This window comes from Protopterus annectens, chromosome 1.part0, assembly GCF_019279795.1.
Source record: "Protopterus annectens isolate FY-2018-M chromosome 1.part0, PAN1.0, whole genome shotgun sequence".
In the NCBI taxonomy this organism is placed as follows: Eukaryota; Metazoa; Chordata; order Ceratodontiformes; family Protopteridae; genus Protopterus; species Protopterus annectens.
In genome coordinates, this window is record NC_056725.1 from 835,167,881 (window position 1) to 835,189,439 (window position 21,559).

General features: G+C 42.8%; 1 protein-coding gene across 2 annotated transcripts in view; it reads right to left on the minus strand.

Annotated features, from left to right (window-relative positions):
- LOC122794945 (calcium homeostasis modulator protein 5-like) overlaps positions 1 to 21,559 on the minus strand; it is a 597,094-nt gene that overhangs the window by 357,696 nt on the left and 217,839 nt on the right. The gene's annotated exons all lie outside the window — the stretch shown is intronic.

Genomic DNA, 21,559 nt, shown 5'->3' on the forward strand with positions numbered 1-21,559 from the left:
CATGATTCAGTTTGTGACATTACTTAAGGGGCAACTATGTTCAGTAACTGAAAAGCATATTTTATTGCCTCCTGATGTTCTGCAAATGCCATTATGACAGTATAAACAGTTAATATATAGTTATTAATTAAGTTTTAATTTTCTCAATTCCAATCTGACCTGAAGGGGAAAGCCAGAGTGCATGTTTTGTTTTTCTGGTAATCTTTCTTTCAAGCAACACACCCTGCGACCCCAAAAGATTACTTTTAACATCTCTTTTTTAGACTTTTCTGTCAATAGAATGACAGTACTCAGAATACAGATTTACTTTCTAAATCTCTGGATAATATCAGAATTTTTTCCAGTGGCACTTTCTCTCTTTTGTGTCCTTTGATAACTTTTTAAAACTGCTTCATTAAATCCTGTCTTCTTTAGCTATACATTGCACTTAAACTACTCATTTTTGAGAAGGCTGAGGATTAGTAAACTGAAGTAACTCTCCAATAAGTCTGCCAACTAAAAGTGCTCAGATTTCTGGCATTACAGCCTTATATACTCTTTAAACTGTGATTAATGCTGCAAAAGAAGAAAAGCTGTGAATCTCCAGAGATTTATGTAGGCTTATGATCCCAATGGGAAGGAAAGCAGAACAGGCAGGGATGCAAACAACTTGTTACGTGGGCTTATCCTTGCTTTGCAACCTTAAACTTGATGATCAGTATGACTAAGAAGCCAGGGAGACAAACTCTTAAAGGAAACACTATAAGATTGTATGCAAATGGGAAAACAGCTTAGCTATGTTTTATTAGTATCAGACCTTGTAGAAATCATTTGTAGAAAATATACTCTCTAAAAATGAAAATTTTTGTTTAGGGTGTAGCTGTCATTTAAAGTGCTTTTACAAGATAATGACATCAACCAATCTAGTTTGCTAATATCAAGAAACTAAAATGCCCATTCCCTATGGGATCAGAGGATGTGATACACATTTTTTGGTAACTGGGACCACTATGTTAGGTTTCTCCCACGTAGCTTTTGTGGTGGTTTTCAAGATGTCCACTACAGAAGCTGTCAACCAGGAGGACTACTGTATACACCTGTAGGCCTGCTGGAGCTTTGCTGATGGGTGGATACAAGGTCAGTTGTCCATACTCCCATTAATGTATCAATTCCAAATACTCCCCACAGAAATATGTTGTCAGTGTGGATGGCTATAAAACACCTGAGGACAGAGTCTTGAAAGACCTGTAATATCAGGAGAACTGATTTAATTTCTAGGGTGTTTATATAAAACTTGGTGTCTAACTGTGACCACATTCCTTAAACTGTTTGCCATAAACAGTACCCCTCACACAAGGGCAGATGCATCCATGGTAATTGTTATTAGGGGGTCAATGGGGAATAAATGATCTTCCCCAACATAGGTTGGGAGTAATGTAGCTATCAAGTCAAATGATTTTTTGCAGACATAAGCTGTTTTTACAAGGGTAGGCATAAGGCCTGTACACTGGAGCCAGTGAAGTCTACTGCAGAACTGTCACAAAAAACCTGGAAAATGAGATCATAAATATTATACCTGCCATCAAACCTAGCAGTTTGAGAGAGAGGATGGTCGTGACATTGATGGATGTGTATGAACAACATGGAGCTGAAGAGCTGAGATCATGACATGAGAGGTAGTGGGACTGCAAAACATTGTGTCCAAGTAGCACCCTGTGAGTATTAGTGATTGCTACAGATTTGCCTGGTTCTTTGTGGTGTCCACCGTGATCATCAAAGATTGAAACAGTTGGAGAAAAGACTGTTTGTCTTCTATCACAACCTCTCAAGCGGCAGGTATTAAAAGTCAGTCATCTAGATGAGGGAATATCCTGGTTCCTATCAGTTTCTAGTGAACTGCTACAATGACCATACATTTGGTACATGCTCTAGAGGCTGTTGTGAGACCAAATGGCAATGCCCCAAATTGGAAGTGATTGTCTCCTACCTGGAAGCGTAGAAGCTTCCTGGACTCCCTGGCAATTTCTGTTTGCAAATAGATGTACTAGATATCCAAAAAGCACATCAAGAATGTACTGTACCATGAACATCCAGAATTTTACTTTTATAATGCCTACTGAGATCCAATACAAGTGTCAGGTCCTTTGTTTTCTTATGAACCCAACAAATCATTAAATAAACTGTGTATCCTTTTGGTTCAGGTGGGATGTCTTGGACTGATGTCTCTTGTTTAGGTTTTCTACCACTGTGACGCCTGTGCACTGGCCCAATAATCAAGGAGCCTCAATCTTTACCACTAACACCAGTGAGGGATGTCCACATTGGGAAGGATAACAAATACACACACAGCAAAGTACAATTTCCCCTAAGAGCACACAGAGATCACAGTCAGTCTGGAGGCTGGTTTCTCCCTTTATCTCCAGATTCCCAATAAGACTCCCCCACTAGCACAGCTATAAGGTCCAGATCTCAGCCTAGTGGTCAAGCTAAAACATCCAGCACCCTCTCTGTCCAACCCATGCTTTGTGCCCTGCCCAAGTAGCTGACACACACACACACTTTTAGATATGAGTTATATACAAATACACAGACACTCCTGGGGAAGGCTGGCACAGGTTCTCCAGTTTTGCTCCTTCTACCAAGACTGTACGGTAGTACCATTTGCCACCAACCACTAATATCAGCAACTAATAAGGCCCTTATCAAAGGGTGTCTAATTATTACTGTGCAATATTATTCTCCAATTAGTAAGTGTAACCAGAACTTTTTAAGGCTTACTGGAGTGGCTTGGCCAGTATCACTATATACATGCAATGTACTCTAGAGCTCAAATTATCTCTACACAAAACAGCCACAGTTGAAATGATTAAAAATATTTAATAATAAATAATAAGAACACAAGACAATGATTCTTACTACACAGTGCTAGTCAAGAGTTCAGAGATCACAGGAAACACTTAAAATAATACAGAAGAATAGTTCTGACAGCAATACAGAAAACAACTAGTCTAAGCTTCCTATTCCCTAGCTATTTCTAAGAGAGACACTAAATCTAAGATTCTACTTACATACAGAGCACAGACAGAGTGCTGGTGAGTTGGATGTTCTCAAGACAAATGCATAACGCTCTCTCTCTGTCTCTGAGAAAGTCCTTTAAATTGATAATACATCGTGCTGACTCATTTAGATTACATCATTCTTGTACAACATCTTTTTATTTCCTTTTTTTTTTTTGTGAAAACAGATATAGTAAAACGTAACAATATTAATAGACAGGTTGTAATATGACTAGAGAATACATTGCTAAATATTAAAACATAAATGCAAAACAGTAAGAACTATTTACACATATGCCAAAATTCCATAATTGATTATACAATATATGTCAACTTCACCCTAGAATATGTTCAAAAAGGGATTTCTAAAATTCTGTAAAGTGAGTGTGGGATTTCGCAGCGTAGGTTAAATATTTGTAAGCTAGTAGGTGTTTGGTAGCTAACTATTTGAAACTCCCTCATGTGAGTAATGCTCTATCCTTCCAATGTGATGTAATGTAGTATTTAAGTAAAACTAGTGTTATTAATATTCGTGTTTGTAGTTTAGTCAGGCCTGCGGGGATGATATGTAGGAGAGCTAGTTTCCAAGATAAGGTGGACTTTTCATAGCCTTTTTTTTCTAGTTGGAATCTTAAGAGAGCACCATAGCTTGTAGGTGCACTTGCAGTTCCAGAAGATGTGGAGTAGATCAGCCTTGTGATTATCACAACAGGAACAGAATGGAGAGGTGGTTAGATATATTTAATTTATAATGATTGGAGTAAGATAGGCATTATGAAGTATCATGATCTGTGTACATTTAAGTTTTTGAAAGGGGAATAAGTTTGGAGGTAAGCTGGATCGCATGAGATATTTGTTTGTTTGTGATTGAAGGATCAATTTCCTTCCAGTAACTAGAATAAATAACTTATTTTTGCATTTAGATTGATAGAATAAGTTTGTAGGAGTTAGACAGCATTTTTTGTTTGAGGAAAGGACGTTCCATATGGTTTTACAGGTTTGAATGCCATTTGCATTTATATCAGGATAGTCTATGAAGGATTACATCATTCTTAATTCTCTGATTCCCAGGCTGACAGAAACTCTACATTTACATTTCTTAGTAAGCTGGCACCTGGTCAGGAAACACGGCAATGAACGACATTATACATGTAAATTCTAGCAATTAACTCTGGTCTCAAAACAATAGGAAGAATTCCTTCATTCAGACATCTTGGCTCTGAGTTTTGAGATCAAACAATTATACAATCTTTGATTTATCAGCTTTCCTCCAGCACAGTGCAATGTGGTTACATTTTCGAAGTTCCACATCCAATACAATTTTCTTATTTAAGAGAACAAGCCTGTGGCTTATATTAATATTTACAAATGACAGAATTATCTACAAAATTCTATCTAGCTAGGCTGGCAGCCTTCACATATCTTCCCCCCTGGAGAACTCAAGCTAGTTTTTCAAGTGACCCTATACCTTACCCCATTTCCTGTCTTGAGAGCCCATCTGCGTTGACATTGCTACTGCCATAGCGGTGCTGCACTGACATATCATATACTTGCAACCCTAGGCTTCATCTTAGCAACTTGGCATTTTGCTGGCTGGCTCTGTTTAACCATGTTAAGGGATTGTGATCTGTCACTATGGTGAATTTGCTTCCATACAGATAAGGCTGCAGTTTCTGCAGTGCCCACACTATGACTAGACATTCCTTTTCTACAGCTGCATAGCATTCCTCCCTGGGTTGGAGCCTATGACTAAGGCAAACCACTGGGTGCTCTTCTCCCTCTGAAGAAATCTGTCTAAGTACATCCCCCATCCCATGGTTTAAAGCATCCACCTGCACAACAAATTCTTTGTTGTAATCTGGGCTAACACAGGGGGGTCCTCCCAAAGCTTCCTTAAGCTTCTGAAATGCCTGCTCACATGCTATAGTCCACACTACCTTATCTGGCATGTTCTTCCTTGTCAGGTCTGTGAGGGGAACAGCTATGGTGCTATAACTGGGGACAAACTTTCTGTAGTAACCTGCTCTCCCTAAGAATGCCCTCACCTGCTTTTTGGTAACAGGTGCAGGCTATGACCGAATGGCTTCTACTTTGGCAGGTTCTGGCCTGATCTTACCACTCCACACTCTTAAGTCCCAGGTAGGAGATCTCTGCCATACCCACCTGAAATTTGCTGGGCTTAATGGTCAACCCTCTCCTCTGTAGTCTGCAGAGCACCCCCCTGACATGTTGAAGGTGCTCTTTCCAGGAATGGCTGTAGATGGCAATATCATTTATGTAAGCAAGGGCAAACCGTACTGCTCCTGCTAGGATATGATCTACCAGTCTCTGGAAAGTCGCTGGGGTATTTTTCATCCCAAAGGGCATCTTTGTGAACTCATACAAGCCAAAAGGAGTCACAAAGGCTGACCTCTCTCTAGCACTGGGAGTCAAGGGCACCTCCAGTAACCCTTGGTAAGATCAATGGTGGTAAGATATTTAGCCCCGCCCAGCTGCTCTAGCACCTCATCTGTCCTAGGCATGGGGTAAGTATCTGACTATGTGTGACTATTTAATTTCCTGTAGACCACACAGAACCTGGTGCTGCCATCCTTCTTTGGCACCAGCACCACCGTGGAGGCCCAAAGACTGTTGGACTCTTGAATTACCCCTAGTTCCAACATCTCCTGCATCTCCTCCCTGAGAGTCTGTTTGACTCTCTCAGGCACCCTATAAGGGACCTGTCTAATAGGCCTTTGGGTTCCTGTATCCACCTGGTGCTGTACCAGGTGGGTGCACCCTGGTTTCCCAGTAAACATGTCCCCAAACTCCTGTAACACTGCTCAGATTTCTCGAACCTGGGTAGGAGATAGCTGCTGGGACATTGCTACCCCTTCCACTGAGGTGTCAGTCCGAGCTTCAGTGAGGAGATCAGTCACCAGATCTCCCTCAGACTCCTCCTGTAATCCACTGCAAATACTCAGCACAAGGGCCTCCCTACATGGTAAGGTTTCATCATGTTAACATGGTACAATTTGTGCTCCTGCCTAGCAGTTCAACTATGTAGTTAACATCACTTATGTTTCTAACCACCTTGTAGGGTCCCTCCCAAGCTGCTTGCAGCTTGTTGTGTCTGACAGGAATGAGAATCATTACCTGCTGCCCTACAGCATACTCTCTAGCTTGAGTATTCCTGTCATATCATACATTTTTCTGTTGTTGAGCTTCTGGCAGGTACTCTTGGGTCAAGCCCATGAGTTCCCTGAGCCTTGTCCTGAGGTTTAGGGCATATGCCACGCCAGAATCCTTGAGAGATTAACACTCACCTTCCCACTCATCACAAATTAAATTTAGAGGTTCCCTCACCCTATGCCCTTACAGCAACTCAAAGGGTGAAAAACCTGTGGATTCCTGGGAAACCTCTCTGTAAGCAAACAACAGACGGAGCAAATATTTGCCCCACTCCCTCTTAAACTGGCCTGCAAATGCCTGCAGCATGGACTTAATTGTAGAGTTTAACCTCTCAACAAGACCATTAGTCTGGGGATGGTAGGGGGTGGTTTTCAGGTGCTTCACCCGACAGTACTTCCACCGACAAGCCAGCAGGTCTGACATGAAATTGGCACCTCTGTCAGTCAATATTTCTTTTGGGAAACCTACCCTGCTGAAAATCTCTAACAAAGCATCTGCCACCTTTTCTGCCTCAATGGAGGACAAAGCCACTGCCTCAGGGTATCTTGTAGCATAATCTACTACCACTAGGATATACTTTTTCCCTGTGGAACTTGGGGTACTCAGAGACCCCACAATATCCATAGTTATCCTCTGAAATGGCTCCTCAGTCACAGACAAAGGCATCAAAGGAGCTCTCACCTTGTCTCCTGCCTTGCCTACCTTTTGGCACTTCTCACAGGTCCTGCAGTACCCTGTTACATCTCTGGAAATTCCTGGCCAATAAAAGTTCTGCATAATATGTCTCTTTGTATGTTTTATGCCCATATGACCTGCAAAGGGAATATCATGGGCTATGGCTAGAAGTGCCAGACGGTAGGCTCTAGGCACTACCAACAGCTATATTCTCTTACCATCTAGCCATTCCAAAGGGGTCCACTCTCTATACAGTAACCCTTTGTCCCAGTATACAGATTCCCCCTTCCCTTGAGAATCAGGTCCCTCACTAGCTACCTGCCTCAGGCCTTGCAATGTAGGGTCTGAGAGCTAAGCCTGTCTCAACTTTCTCTTTGTAACCCTTCCCAGCTCCTCTTCCACAGGAAGTCTGGCATCCTCTGACAGCAGTGCCTCACTGTCAGCCTGGATACTACTACTCACCTCAACCTTTGCAGGCACTCTGTCCAAGGGAACATCAGTACCCACAAGCAGCTGTGGCTCACCTTCAATCTCACTGCTACAGAGTAGCTCCCTCCCTGAAGTAACCACCTCAGCAGTCCTGGCTGCAAGTATGTGGTCTGTCTGGGTCTCCCCCAGGATACCAGACCCACATGCTTGTCTCGAAGCCTGACTGCGCGTAACTGCATAAACACATGATACTCATCAAAATCCTTCCCTATCAGGACATCTGCAGGATGGTAAGTTGGTATCCCTGTTGTCTCAAGACAACCTACTATTGGCATTTTGTCTCTCTCATTTACTGGCTCTCTCACCTTTTGTTCCCCACCTTGCCTCCGTGGACATCTGTATGCCACATGGCCCCACTGGTTGCATTCAGAACATTTAAGCCTAGGTCCTGGATGTGCACCTAAACTAGTGGCGTCCCCCGCTACTGGCAGATTCTGTTGGGGCAGTCTGCGCTGCCCACCATGGGTTCCTTTAGACCCATGAGCAGTACTAGGGGTCCCTTTCCTGTGCAGGGATGCCCTGCTTGCTAGGAATAGGTCTCACTTCTTCCCCAACTCCTCTGAAGTAGCACATTATCTATCAGCTAACTAGATCCTCATGTCCTCAGGCAAAGTGCTAAGGGCTTGTTCCCTCACCAAAATGTCTGCCAGCCCTTTGAAAATGGTGATCTGACATCCACTCACCCATCTATGAAAATAAGTGCTCAGTTCAGCAACATATTCACACACACTTTCATCTGCCTTGCTATGCTCACGGAAATATTTCCTATACGTTTCAGGTGTTAGCTTAAAAAGTTCTAACAAACAGTTCTTAACAGCAGCATAATTAAAACAGTCAATGTCAGACATTTTGGACAAAATAGTTACAGCTTTACCATGGAGTAAGGGGGTCAGGAACCGTATCCAGAGCCTTTGGTGAACATCATACTGTTTACACACCCTCTCAAACATATGACTGAACCTATCAAAACTATCCCCCTCTGTAAACTGCGGAAGAAATTTATTGACCTTTTGTGCTTCTGCGGTCTGGTTACTCCCTTCCCCATTACCTCCATGACCCTGGCAAAGAGTCAGCATCTTCTTTTTGTGCTGCCTCTGCCTTTCCTTCTCCTCAGCTTCCAGGCATAGCAGTTTCTCATTCTCCTCAGCCTGTAGACGTCTCAGTCTTTCTGCTGTTTCTGTTTCTGAATGCCTGGCCTCCAACTCAAGTCTCTTTAGCTCCAGATGGATTTTTACGTCCTCTGCACAAAAGTTGAATTGTCCATTTCCTGAGTGTTGTGCATCTCCATGGCCAGTCTGATAGTCCTCCTGGTTGCTGTTTGCTGATGCAGCTGTGACCAAAGCTGCAATCATGTCTGCCTTAGTCAGGTTTCCATGTACCAGTCCCTTAGCCTGGCACGTCTCAGCCAACTGGCTCCCTGACAGCTTGCCATACTCCTCTGTTGACATGTTTGCCTGCTTTCCCTGACTAACTAAGCCAACAAAAGAAATAAAACAACTGTGAGCTGAACTCTGAATATTCACTGTGTGGCTGATTTAGAGTACAAAAACACCTTCAGTGATCACTGTACACAAGCTACAAGAATTCACTAGCCACACCACTACAAGCCAACTGCCAACCAATTAATATGTGGTGTGGATAACCCACCACTGCTAAACAATTAACATATGATGCCCTTGTACTGACCCAGCAATCAAGGAGCCTCAATCCTCACCACTAACAATAATGAGGGGAGTCCACATTGGGAAGGATAACAAATACACTCACAGTAAAGTACAATTTCTCCTAAGAACACAGAGATCACAGTCAGTCTGGGGGCTGGTTTCTCCCTTTCTCTCCAGATCCCCAAGAAGACTCCCCACTGGCACAGTTATAGGGTCCAGATCTCAGCCCAGTGGTCAAGCTAAAACCTCCAGCACCCTCTCTGTCCAACCAGTGCTTCGTGTCCCTGCTCAAGTGGCTGATACACACACACTTTGAGATATGAGTTATATACAAACACACAGACACTCCTGGGGAAGGCTGACACGGGTTCTCCAGCTATGCCCCTTCTACCCAGACTATACGGTAGTACCACTTGCCACCAACCACTAATATCAGCTACTAATATGGCCCTTATCAAAGGTGTCCAATTATTACTGTGCAATATTATTATCCAATTAGTAAGTGTGACCACAACTTTTTAAGGCTTATTGGAGTGGCTTGGCCAGTATCACTATATACATGCAATGTACTCTAGAGCTTAAATTATCTCTACACAAAACAGCCAGAGTTTAAAGGTTTAAAAATATTTAATAATAAATAATAAGAACGCAATGACAATAATTCTTACTATACAGTGCTAGTTAAGAGTTCAGAGATCATAAGAAAATGCTTAAAATAATACAGTAGAATAGTTCTAACATCAATACAGAAAACAACTAGTCTAATCTTCATATTTCCTAGCTACTTCTAAGAAAGACACTAAAGTCTAAGATCCTACTTACATACAGAGCACAGGCAGAGTGCTGGTAAGTTGCATATTCTCAAGACAAATGCAAAATGCTCTCTGTCTCTGAAAAAGTCCTTTAAATTGTTAATATATCCTAATGACTCATTTTAGATTACGAAGAAATCACAAACCAAGACCAGAAGTAGACCAAAAAGTGAACCAGACGAGCTGCACCAAAATTTAAGAAATAAGGTTTAATAAATGAAGCGCTTTTCATCTTCACAATATGCAGACTTCTTCAGATACACCATTAAAATTGTTACCACCCTTAAACGGATGGATTCAGGTATATTCAATTACCCAATTAAACAAGATAATTAGTTAGAATGATGAATATCTTAAGATACAACAGTCATTTAAAATGCATTTAAAATGCAACAACTCCACCTTCTTAAAGGAGTGAGAATATACTTTGAGCTCGCACTTTCAAACTTAAACAGTGACATGTAGTCCTTTAACTTCCTTTATGTTGTGTGTATGCTCAATGAATCTCACAAAATTAGAAGTTATGTACGTACCATAACGTTCCATGTTAGTTGTCTTCTCTCGCCTTCTTTCTTGCTGGATGGGTTCGGAGCTGATCCTCGGCTCCGACTCGGCACTTGCTAAGCTCGAGAACTCATTTTACCAGCTCGAGGCAACCCTATATCCCATGATGCAAGGCGTGACTACCTCAGATCTCGTTTGGTAGCTAGAAGAAAAACCCTGCCAAAAAATACTTCTTCCCAAGGAAGAAGATACTAAATGTAGGAGAAACTAGGCCAATGGCCACTAACAGTAGTGACTCATCCTACTGTGAACTCTTGGAAAGAGTGACAACACCCCCAACAAAAGAAAGGAACAACCTCAAGATCAGTCCAGGCCCAGGGGAAGGAGAGAGGGACGCAAGAAAGAAGGCGAGAGAAGACAACTAACATGGAACGTTATGGTATGTACATAACTTCTAAATGTTAAGTTGTCAAACTCGCCTTCATTCTTACTGGATGGGACCGCGTCCCTAGCACCTCTATCCTGGGTGGCTCAATGGAACAGACTCTTGAGAACTGTGGAACCAAACCTAGCCCTGTCCCTGGAGGCCAAGTCCAATTTGTAATGAGAGACAAAGGTGTGAGGAGTGGCCCAAGTGGCTGCTGCACAAATGGTGTCAATAGGTAGCCTATCTTGAAAAGCTGTGGATGTGGATAGGCTCCTGGTAGAATGTGCTTTTGGTTTTGAGGACAGTTGCTTGCCTCTAAGATGATAAACATAAGAAATGATAGAAGACAGCCATCTGGATAAGGTCACTTTAGAGACTGGGAGACCTCTTCTATTCTCTGCATAAGAAAGGAATAGTTGATCAGATTTTCTGAATTGTTTAGTTCTGTCCAAATAATATCTGAGTTGACGATGGACATCTAAGCAATGAAGTTTTTGTTCAGCTTTGTCTGAATAATTAGGGAAAAAAACTGGCAAATCAATTGATTGGTTGGGATTCGTCTGGGAAGCAACTTTGGGCAAAAAAGATGGATTAGGTCTTAAAGATACCCTATCTTTGTGAAAAACCAAGTAAGGGGAACGGACACAAAGGGCCTGAAGTTCAGAAACCCTTCTAGCTGAAGTAACAGCCACCAAGAAAATTGTTTTCCAGGAAAGAAACTTTAAGGAGCATGTAGCAGCCGGTTCGAAGGGGGGTAGAATCAAGGATGCCAGCATTAAGTTCAAATCCCACTGCGGAGGGGGATCTCTGCTTGGTGGCTTCAGGAGAAATATACCTCTGAGAAAGGCTTTGCAAAGTTTGTGGGACATTATGTTTTGATCTGCTAAACCAACATGAAAATTAGAGATTGCTGCCAATTGGACTTTAACTGTAGAAGCAGAAGACCCTGATTGAAAAATCTCTGCTAAGAAATCCAGAACTGAATGCACTGGAGCAGTAAAGGGATCTAAGTGTTTAGACTTTGCCCAGAAAGAAAAGCGTTTCCACTTACTAGCATAAATATTTCTGGTGGAGGACTTAAGAGAAGCTACTATGATATCCCTAACAGGGTTAGAGATCATAGGAAGCCTGGCTAAGGAAGGAAGTGGAGCAACCAAGCAGTGAGGTTGAGAGAACGAATGGCCCGGTGCGGTTTACCCGACTGGTGGGTCAGAAGGTCTGGAACTGGGTCCAGATGCCAAGGCTGCGCCAGGAGATGACGATGCAGGGACGGAAACCAAATTTGTCGAGGCCAGTAAGGGGCAATGAGGATCAACTTGGCTCTCAATACGGTAGCTTTCTGAATAACTTGTGGTATCAGTGGAAAAGGAGGAAAGGCATACAGAAGTCCCCGGGGCCAATCCTGGGTTAGAGAGTCTCTCGGGGAATGGCCTGGTAGAGGAAAAAGGGTGAAGAAGTCCGGGCATTTGCTGTTTTGGGGTGTAGCAAAAAGGTCGCAGGAAGGGAATCCCCACTTCTGAAATATCTCGTCCACTACCGATTGCTTGAGAGACCACTCGTGTGGCATGAGAATAGCTCTGCTCAGTCTGTCCGCTGACAGGTTGGATCTCCCGGGGATATGCATTACTATCAGAAACCGATGAGAGGAGATTGCCCATTGCCAAAGTCTGAGAGCTTCTCGACACAGTGGGTAGGACCTGGTGCCACCCTGCTTGTTGATATACCAGACTACAGACATGTTGTCCGTCTGAACTGCAATAGTCCCTAAGGGAAGAAAGTCGTTGAGGGCTTGCAACGTTAAAAGCACTGCTCTCATCTCTAGGACATTTATGTGCAGATGGTATTCTATGGGTTGCCAAGTCCCTTGGACCATCCTGCCCTGATAATGCCCCCCCCCCACCCGATCAGAGAGGCATCTGTAGTGACTGTGGCAACCGGAACTGGGGGAAGAAACAGTCGGCCCTGATGGAGCAGAGGAGAAGACATCCACCAGGTTAGATGACTCTTGCACGACTGCGTGACAAAAATCTCGTGACTCATGGGGAGTTGCTGGAATGACCACTGAGAGAACAACATCCACTGCAGAAGACACATGTGGAAGCGGGCTAATGGCAGAAGAACAATGGCTGCAGCCATAAGACCCAGAACCTTCAGGACAAATTTGGCTCTGATCTTCTTGCTGAGTAATATGATCCGAACATACTTCTGAATGTCCAGAATTCTTCGTTCTGTGAGTCTGGCTGACATGCTGACAGTGTCTAATTCTGCGCCTATAAAGGTAATAGATTGGCAAGGCGACAGAGAAGATTTTTCGAAATTTATTGAAATCCCCAGTTGCTTGCAGGTTTGCAGAGTGTGATCTCTGGCCTTGAGAAGTTGATGCCTGGTGGTGGCGGAGAGGAGCCAGTCATCTAGATACGGAAACACCTGGAATCCTTGACGTCTCAGATGAGCCGTAACCACTGCCATGCATTTGGTAAACACTCTGGGGGCTGTAGTGAGGCCAAAGGGCAGGGCTCTGAATTGAAAATGACTGGACCCCAGCCGAAAGCAGAGAAATCTTCTGGAGCGCCTGTGAATCTTTATATGATAGTATGCATCCTGAAGGTCTATTGAGCACATCCAGTTGTCCTTGCCCAAAAAGGGTAGAATGGACTGAAGCGTGACCATCCGGAACCTTGCCTTCTTGACAAACTTGTTTAGTTTGATGAGGTCTAAAATTGGTCTCCAATCTCCCGTGCTTTTGGGGACCAAAAAGAATCTTGAGGAGGTGCCGGATCCTACTTGGTCTGCTGGCACTATTTGGATGGCTCTTTTTGCTAGGAGTTTTGATACCTCCTGTTTTGCCAATTCCCTTAGACCGGGTGAGACGTCTGGAAGGGAATGATGAGGAACGGGATACCTCTCGAAAGGGATATTGTAGCCCTCGGATATGATCGACTGTACCCATTTGTCTTGAGAGAGGGAACGCCAGGCTATTGGGTACAGCGACAATCTTCCCCCGACTGCCTCCAAGGGTGGGCAGTCGGGCAACACCTCAGGGATGCTGGAAGGGTTTATCAGGAAAGTCTCCTGCTACCCTGATTCTGCGGACCCCTCTGCCCCTAGGGCGGCCTATTATTATTACCCCTCTGCCTCTGGGGGTAAACTGACCACGTGTGTCCGTGACTCCTTGAGATTTATGGAACCACATTTTCCCTCCCTTCTGACCCTTTGGATAGGGTCTTGAAGGGGTGGAGAAATGGACTCCTACGGCAGAAAGGGTCTTGCCATCTTGCTCACACCTGGTCAATGTATCCTTCACCTGAGGCCCGAACAAAGCCGAACCGTCAAAGGGGGTATTGATGAAGGACGCCTTAAAAGGGTCTGCAAAATTACAAAGCCGCATCCAGGCCTGACGCCTAAGTGCCACTCCTGTGCCTGCGGCCCTACTCGCCCCATCGGCTGCATAAGAAATGAGCCGCATGGAGGAGTTAGTCAAAGAATTGAGGATTCCTAGCTGTGAGGCAATCTTTTCCTGAGCCCCAGTGGCCGAAGGATCCTGAACCACTTCACCTAGTTCTTTGAGAATGTCTCTCTGAAGTCTGGTAAAGTGACAAAGGTAGTTCAGCGAACGCATAGCAAAGGTCGCTGAAGAAAACATCTGCTTGCCGTACCTATCCATGGTCCTAGAATCCTTATTAGGAGGATGGACAGGTACCGAAGGATCAGCAAGTTCCTTCTTGGTGGCCACCGTCACCACCATAGCATCAACAGGAATGCCCTTAGAAAGAAACTGTTTGTCTGCAGGGGCTGTAATGAATTTGGAGGGCCTCCTAGGAACTGGTTCCACAGAATCCGGTGCTGCCCACACCTTACGAGCCACTACTTGCATGAGTGGGTCGAAAGGCGGAGACACCCAGGAGGTGGAGGGTCGAGATCCGAAAGCCTCCAGGTATACCGACTCATCCTCGGAGGGGTTAATAGAAGGCCAGTTCCCCCTCTGCTTAAGGAGTTCCAGGATGTCTGAAAAGGAGACATCCTCAGAGGGGGACCGTGGGGAACCCTCCGACTCATCTAAGTCGGTATCTGATGTAGTAGACTCAGGGGAGTGTGTGTGCTTCCTCTTACACGTCCTCTTACGCGGGGGTTCTGCTGCAGGATCAGGAGAAACCTCGGAAGAGGAAGTTATTCCCAATGGGGAAACCTGGGTCGATGGATCTCTGGGTCCGAGAGCAAGAGACTGGCAAGAGACATCAACAGACACCAAAGATGGAGGAGCTAAAGGAATAGACCGTTGACCTAGCTCAGGGGCTAGGACACTCCTCATCACCTCGAAGGCTCCTCTCCCAGGGAGGCCAGAAGACTCCCGCCCCGAAGAAACAGGAATCCCCGGCCCCACCGAAAGAGAAGGCTCCAAAGCCGATGTCGGTGCCGAGCTCACCAATGCCGAAGCTCCAAGAGGATGAGCAGGGTCGGACAAGGGTCCGATGCCACTAGCCCCCTCGGAGCCGACAAGGGAGACTCGACGACCGGATCCCTCCAACGTAGGTCTTATGGAGGAGATCAGAGCCGAAGACGTCAGAGCTGAAAGGGGAAGTATCGGCTCCGGCGCACCCACAGTCACCGTTCCGAGAAGCTCCGGCTCCGAACTTTGAAGGAGAGTCGGAGGAGGAAGTTCGGGGGGAAGTGAAATAGCAGACATCTGTTGAGACGGGCTATGGAGCATTTGGGCTAGTGCCTGTGACTTCAACAGTCTGCTTACCACCCTCTCTAAATCGTGATCTGATAGCCTGGAAGATCTTGAAGATCGGCTCCGATGGCTCCGCTCCGACAAAAGAGGAGATCCCGGTGCCGAACGAATCGACTCCAAGGAAGGAGACCGAGATCTCTTCCTGGATGGAGCCATCGGAGCCGACGACCCCTCGGCTCCGGATGGAGCCGAAGACTTGTCGGCTCCAATACTGGATAAAGACACGTCGTCTCCAGCCGGAGCCGACAAAGTAATAGGTTTTTGTGTGTCGGAGCCGGAAGGAGCCAACACAACAATCTCCAAAGAAGAAAGATCGGCTCCAGCCGGAGCCGATCTCGACTCGAGAGTCGGAGCCACAGCCGAAGGCTTAGAAACTACAGCCTGGGCTCTAGATGGCTTAGAGGGTTTAACCGACCCAGCCTTGGTCGGAGAACCCTCAGGCTTTAACAAGCCACGAAGAATTAATTTATTTCTTAGTTCCTGCAAGGCTCTCTGGCTAAAGGAGTGACAAATGGCACAGGAGTCCTGCAGGTGTAAAGGTCCCAGGCAATACACACAAGAAGTGTGACCGTCTGTCAGAGACATTTTCTGACAGCACGAGTCACACTTCTTGAAGCTGGAGACCTTTACCTCTTTAGACATAATAATGTCCAAGAAACAGACACACAACAGTCACACAGTTAATCCCCAAAAAAAACACACACACACAACCTGACAGGAATTAACTGAGGGGGAGGCTTAAGGCCTGAAGGAAATAAATCCTAACCTAAAGGAAGGGAATATAGGGTAGGTGACAAGTATAAGTATAAAAAATATACCCAATAAAGGACAAATAGAAAATAAGGGGAAAAACTCTGACTAATCTGAAGAAATTGAAAACTTTACCTGAGCTGGTAAAAAGGAGACCTCTTCGCGAAGCGGCAAACGAGATCTGAGGTAGTCACGCCTTGCATCATGGGATATAGGGTTGCCTCAAGCTGGTAAAATGAGTTCTCGAGCTTAGCAAGTGCCGAGTCGGAGCCGAACCCATCCAGCAAGAATGAAGGCGAGTTTGACAACTTAACATCTGTTGTTCTACACACTATCGCAAATTAAAAATAAAAAAATAAATAATAAGTTATAAGTTCTAAATTAAAAATAAAAGAAAAATAAGAACTTACAAATCTACTAATGATGTCCAATATAATACCAATGATATTAGTTTTGCTTTTATAAAACACATAGCAAATTCATCTCTGCAAACTTTTAAGTTTAAGAATACTACTTATTGAACACGATTCATTTAAACCTGGGGATATGTAAGCATTTAACCTAATCTGCCATTTGAGTTCTAATTCTTCTAACAACAATGGTGAGTGTATCTGATCGATAACCAAGAACTTAAAACTATGTTCTATGTGGTTGGATATATGCTTGGCAAGTGCATTATCCTGTTTTTCTTGCGTAATTGTGTTCATAAATTCTTTCTCGGAGTCTCCGCTCCGTCTTCCCTACATAAAAAGCGGGGCATCCTTGGCACTTAGCCAAATATTCAACCATTTTAGAGTTACAGTTAGATCTACATCTTAACTTGTATTCTATACTCTGCACCACAAACCTGTTACTATCTGCTATATATCTGCATTGGTTACAATTTTGACATTTATACATTCCCAATATTTTCGAGTGGGTGACACGGGGTTGTTCTAAAAGTGATTTCAAATTTCTACCCTTCCTAAATGTTACATTAGGACGGATATCCATCTTAATGAAAACTGTGGGGTTACTTTTAAATAAACCCCAATTCTTGCAGATAATGTCAATACAATTGTAACTGTGCATATTGTATGTTAAAATGAGCCTTGGCCCTGAATTTTTTTGATGTACTTGGTAGGCATGCCTTTTCGGCCATCTTTATGACGTCAAAAAATTAAAAACATAGCTTTAAGTTCTTGGTTATCGATCAAATACACTCAGATAAAAGGGGAGCCCCATCACCATTGTTGTTAGAAGAATTAGAACTCAAATGGCAGATTAGGTTAAATGCTTACATATCCCCAGGTTTAAATGAATCGTGTTCAATAAGTAGTGAATGGGGGTAACAACTTGTTAGGCTTGCCAGAACTTGGAAACTGGCTAGCTGAAGGTTTTGCATTTTCTTCGTTTATGAACTTAAATAGTCAACAACCTGGGGAAAACAGAGGTAATGACCCTAATATTAATTTTGTTTCTGACATTGTTTCTAAACTCAAAAGCTTTGATAACATGTTAGTCAAACTGAGGAAACTGCAGCTTGAAATTTCCTACTTCCGTGAATGTTTAGCACGGAAAGTTGTGCCTAAAGGTTTAAGGCACTATCAGTTTCCTACACGTTTGATAACTAACTCTGTTTCGCACAGAGTTAATTGCATTATTCGATCGACAAGGATTTGAATTGCTAGAATTAATGGTTAAACATTACTCTGTGTGGGTGAATGATTTTAGTAAACAAGTAACTGATCTTGATTTGAGTGTTAAACTCCACAATTAATTCACTAGATATAGATATGAATATAGCCGTATTTTTACCAGCATAGATCAGTACTTGGAGAAACTTAAATACAATAAAATAAAAAAACTTGACCATGACTGTAAAGCTTACGGGGAAGGTACTGCTTTATCCTACCCCATCGTCAGCACAAGTTTGGCAGGGACCGGTTGGTTCCCAGAAGGTGAACTTATGAAATAATGGTACCATCATGGCCAATAATTCAAATCAACAGGATAAGCATATGCTTAACTCTGATGATACGTTACACAGTACCAATGGCAGTCTGGATTCTAACAGCTTCCAAACGCAGACAGATGTTAGGAGGAGAGAAAGACTCCAAAACCGTAATCAACAACAGGGTAATTCCGGGCAACAGAACCTTAATCAAAATTTTCGGGACAATAGCCGATCTGGGGCCATACCCAAACAACAGAACAATTTTCATTCGAACAAAATGAACAAACAGAGGTCCAAGAAATGCAGGACTTAATGAACATTCCAGTTGAAATTAACAGTACAGATGCAGGATTGACTGATTCCTGTTTTCATGATGAAAAAAAGTTTTCTGGACTTGAGTTCAAACGAACCTAATGTTAATATTGATGCACATAATAGGGAGGATGATATTTCACTAACACTTATGGATGCAAAACCTGTTATTATCACTAATTCTATGGGTGACTTTAAAGTATATAATTTTTCTTCTGTGATAATTACTACTGATATAGCAGATTTTTTTATCAAAATGATGTACATATGTTCCTAGACAGAAGTTTGATCTAGTAAAAGCTATAATATTTGTTAAAGTTTTTACACGGAAACTCAACTTTAACTTGATGATGGGTGGCAACATAGCCGAAACAGATATTGATCCATTCAGAGTTTCTAGTACGTATAACCCTCCTTTGCATCCATTAGTGCAGATTTTTGAAGAAATGTGTGAATTAGACATAAGACAGAGATTTAAACATTCTTATAATAGTTACAACAATGACCACACTAGTAGAACAGAGCAGGAACATCTTGACTATATCAAAACACATGATATCCGCATCTATAAACCAGATAAAGGTGGCGGTGTGGCAGTCTTTGATAGCACAGACTACTATGAAGATATGACAAAGCTATTGGATAACTCTTCATATGAACTGAGTTCAAGATCAGAAGTTAATAGGGCATATACCATCATTAAAAATAGTATAGAGGACATGTTTATTGAGGGTAGAATTCAACAAGATTTTTTCAATTATATGACTACTACATACCCTACGTTTCCATATTTGTTTGGTATACCTAAAATTCATAAAGATATGACGAGTCCTCCCATGAGACCATTAGTGGATGGACGGGGGTTCTCCTACCTACCCCTGTGCTAAAATTGTGGACTTTATCCTGCAAAAATATCTGTTATTTGAACACCAAATCTGCAAAGATTCATGGTTGTTTCTAGAGAAGATGGATAAGTTAGATTTTGACACCAGTTACAACTTCCTCACAGTAGATGTGAAGGATTTGTATACGTGCATACCTCAAGATATAGGAAGTGAATGGGTGAGCTTTGTGTTAAAGAAAAACGGAGCTGCAGATAGAGAGAGATCTCTTGTGATAGAATTGCTCGAAATAATTTTGTATAATTATTTTATGCTCGGCGACAACTTCTATTTACAGAAAGTTGGTGTCGCCATGGGTTCTCCCTGTGGGGCCAGTATAGCCAATTTGGTAATGGCTCACTGGGAAAAAGAGCAAGTCTTCACAAATCCCACTCTTATGAACCACATTGTGTTTTATACACGTTACTTAGACGACATCTTCATCTTACTTAAAGGTGATGCCACGATTGGCAAAATGGTGCTGGGTTTGTTTAATGCCTCTACCCATTTTTTACGTTTTACTTCTACATATAGTAATGAAGCTATAGCCTACCTTGATATCTGGTTGACTAAGAATAATGAGATGAAAAGTTATGTGGCCTGTATTCATAGGAAAAACACATATTGTAATTATTTTTTACATTTCACAAGTTGTCACCCAAACTACCAAAAATGGTCAGTAATCAAGGGGCAGTTAGTTAGAATATTGTGAGCCAGGAAGAAGACTTCTATGAGTGCAAATTATTAAAGAGTATGTTTATTGACAGAGGTTATCCTACAACCTTAATAGATGATTTAATTAATGAAGTGAGGAATAAAAGGTTGAATGGTGTATACAAACTCATACTGAGTATTAAATCACTACAGTCAGGACAGACAATTAACACAGATGTCATAAAAACGGCCGAAAGGCATGCTTACCAAGTACATCAAAAAATTCAGGGCCAAGGCTCATTTTAACATACAATATGCACAGTTACAATTGTATTGACATTATCTGCAAGAATTGGGGTTTATTTAAAAGTAACCCCACAGTTTTCATTAAGATGGGTGACCGTCCTAATGTAACATTTAGGAAGGGTAGAAATTTGAAATCACTTTTAGAACAACCCCGCATCACCCACTCAAAAATATTGGGAATGTTTAAATGTCAAAATTGTAACCAATGCAGATATATAGCAGAGAGTAACAGGTTTGTGGTGCAGAGTATAGAATACAAGTTAAGATGTAGATCTAACTGTAACTCTAAAATGGTTGTATATTTGGCTAAGTGCCACGGATGTCCCGCTTTTTATGTAGGGAAGACGGAGCGGAGACTCTGGGAAAGAATTTATGAACACAATTACGCTATAAGCAAGAAAAAACAGGATAACGCACTTTCCAAGTATATATCCAACCACATAGAACTTTTAGTTATGTACTTACCATAACTTTAGATGTATGGGATCCATCTCGCCTACATTCTGTACTGATGGGTTCGGTGCGATATACTATAGAAAAGTCTCTTATTGGCTGAGCTATCCCACATCCCAGGATGCACCACCACTGTTTCCCCAGATCTTGTTTGTCCACACACATAGACTGTTGATATAATATTGCCAGGTGTTTCAAGGTGAAACAGCTAAACTCGAAGGTCTGTTCTGATCTCCAAGGCAGGGGAAGGAGGGTGGAGATGGATCCCATACATCTAAAGTTATGGTAAGTACATAACTAAAAGATGTTATGTGATCCTATCTTTCTGTACTGATGGGACAGCCTAGCACCTGATTCCTGGGTGGCTCACTGGAAAATACTCCTGAGAACTGTGGAACCGATGCCACGTCCGATTTGTAATGAGAAATGAAGGTGTGAAGGGAAGACCAAAATGTCACTAATGGCAAGCTTAGAATGAAAAGCTGGTAGCCATAGCCCTGGTAGAATGAGCTTTCACTGGGTTGTAAGCTCGTTATTAGAAGTATGACTGATACAGTCTCTGATCCACTTGGCAATCTTGCCCAATTTATTGTCGAAAAGGACACAAACAACTGATCTGTTTTCCGTGTTTATTGTCTGTGAACATCCAAGGTGTGAAAGATGTATTCCACTCTATTCGAGTACTTTGGGAAGAAAACTGGAAGTTCCAATGACTGTTGCAGACAAAAACTAGAACAAACCTTAGGAACAAAGGATGG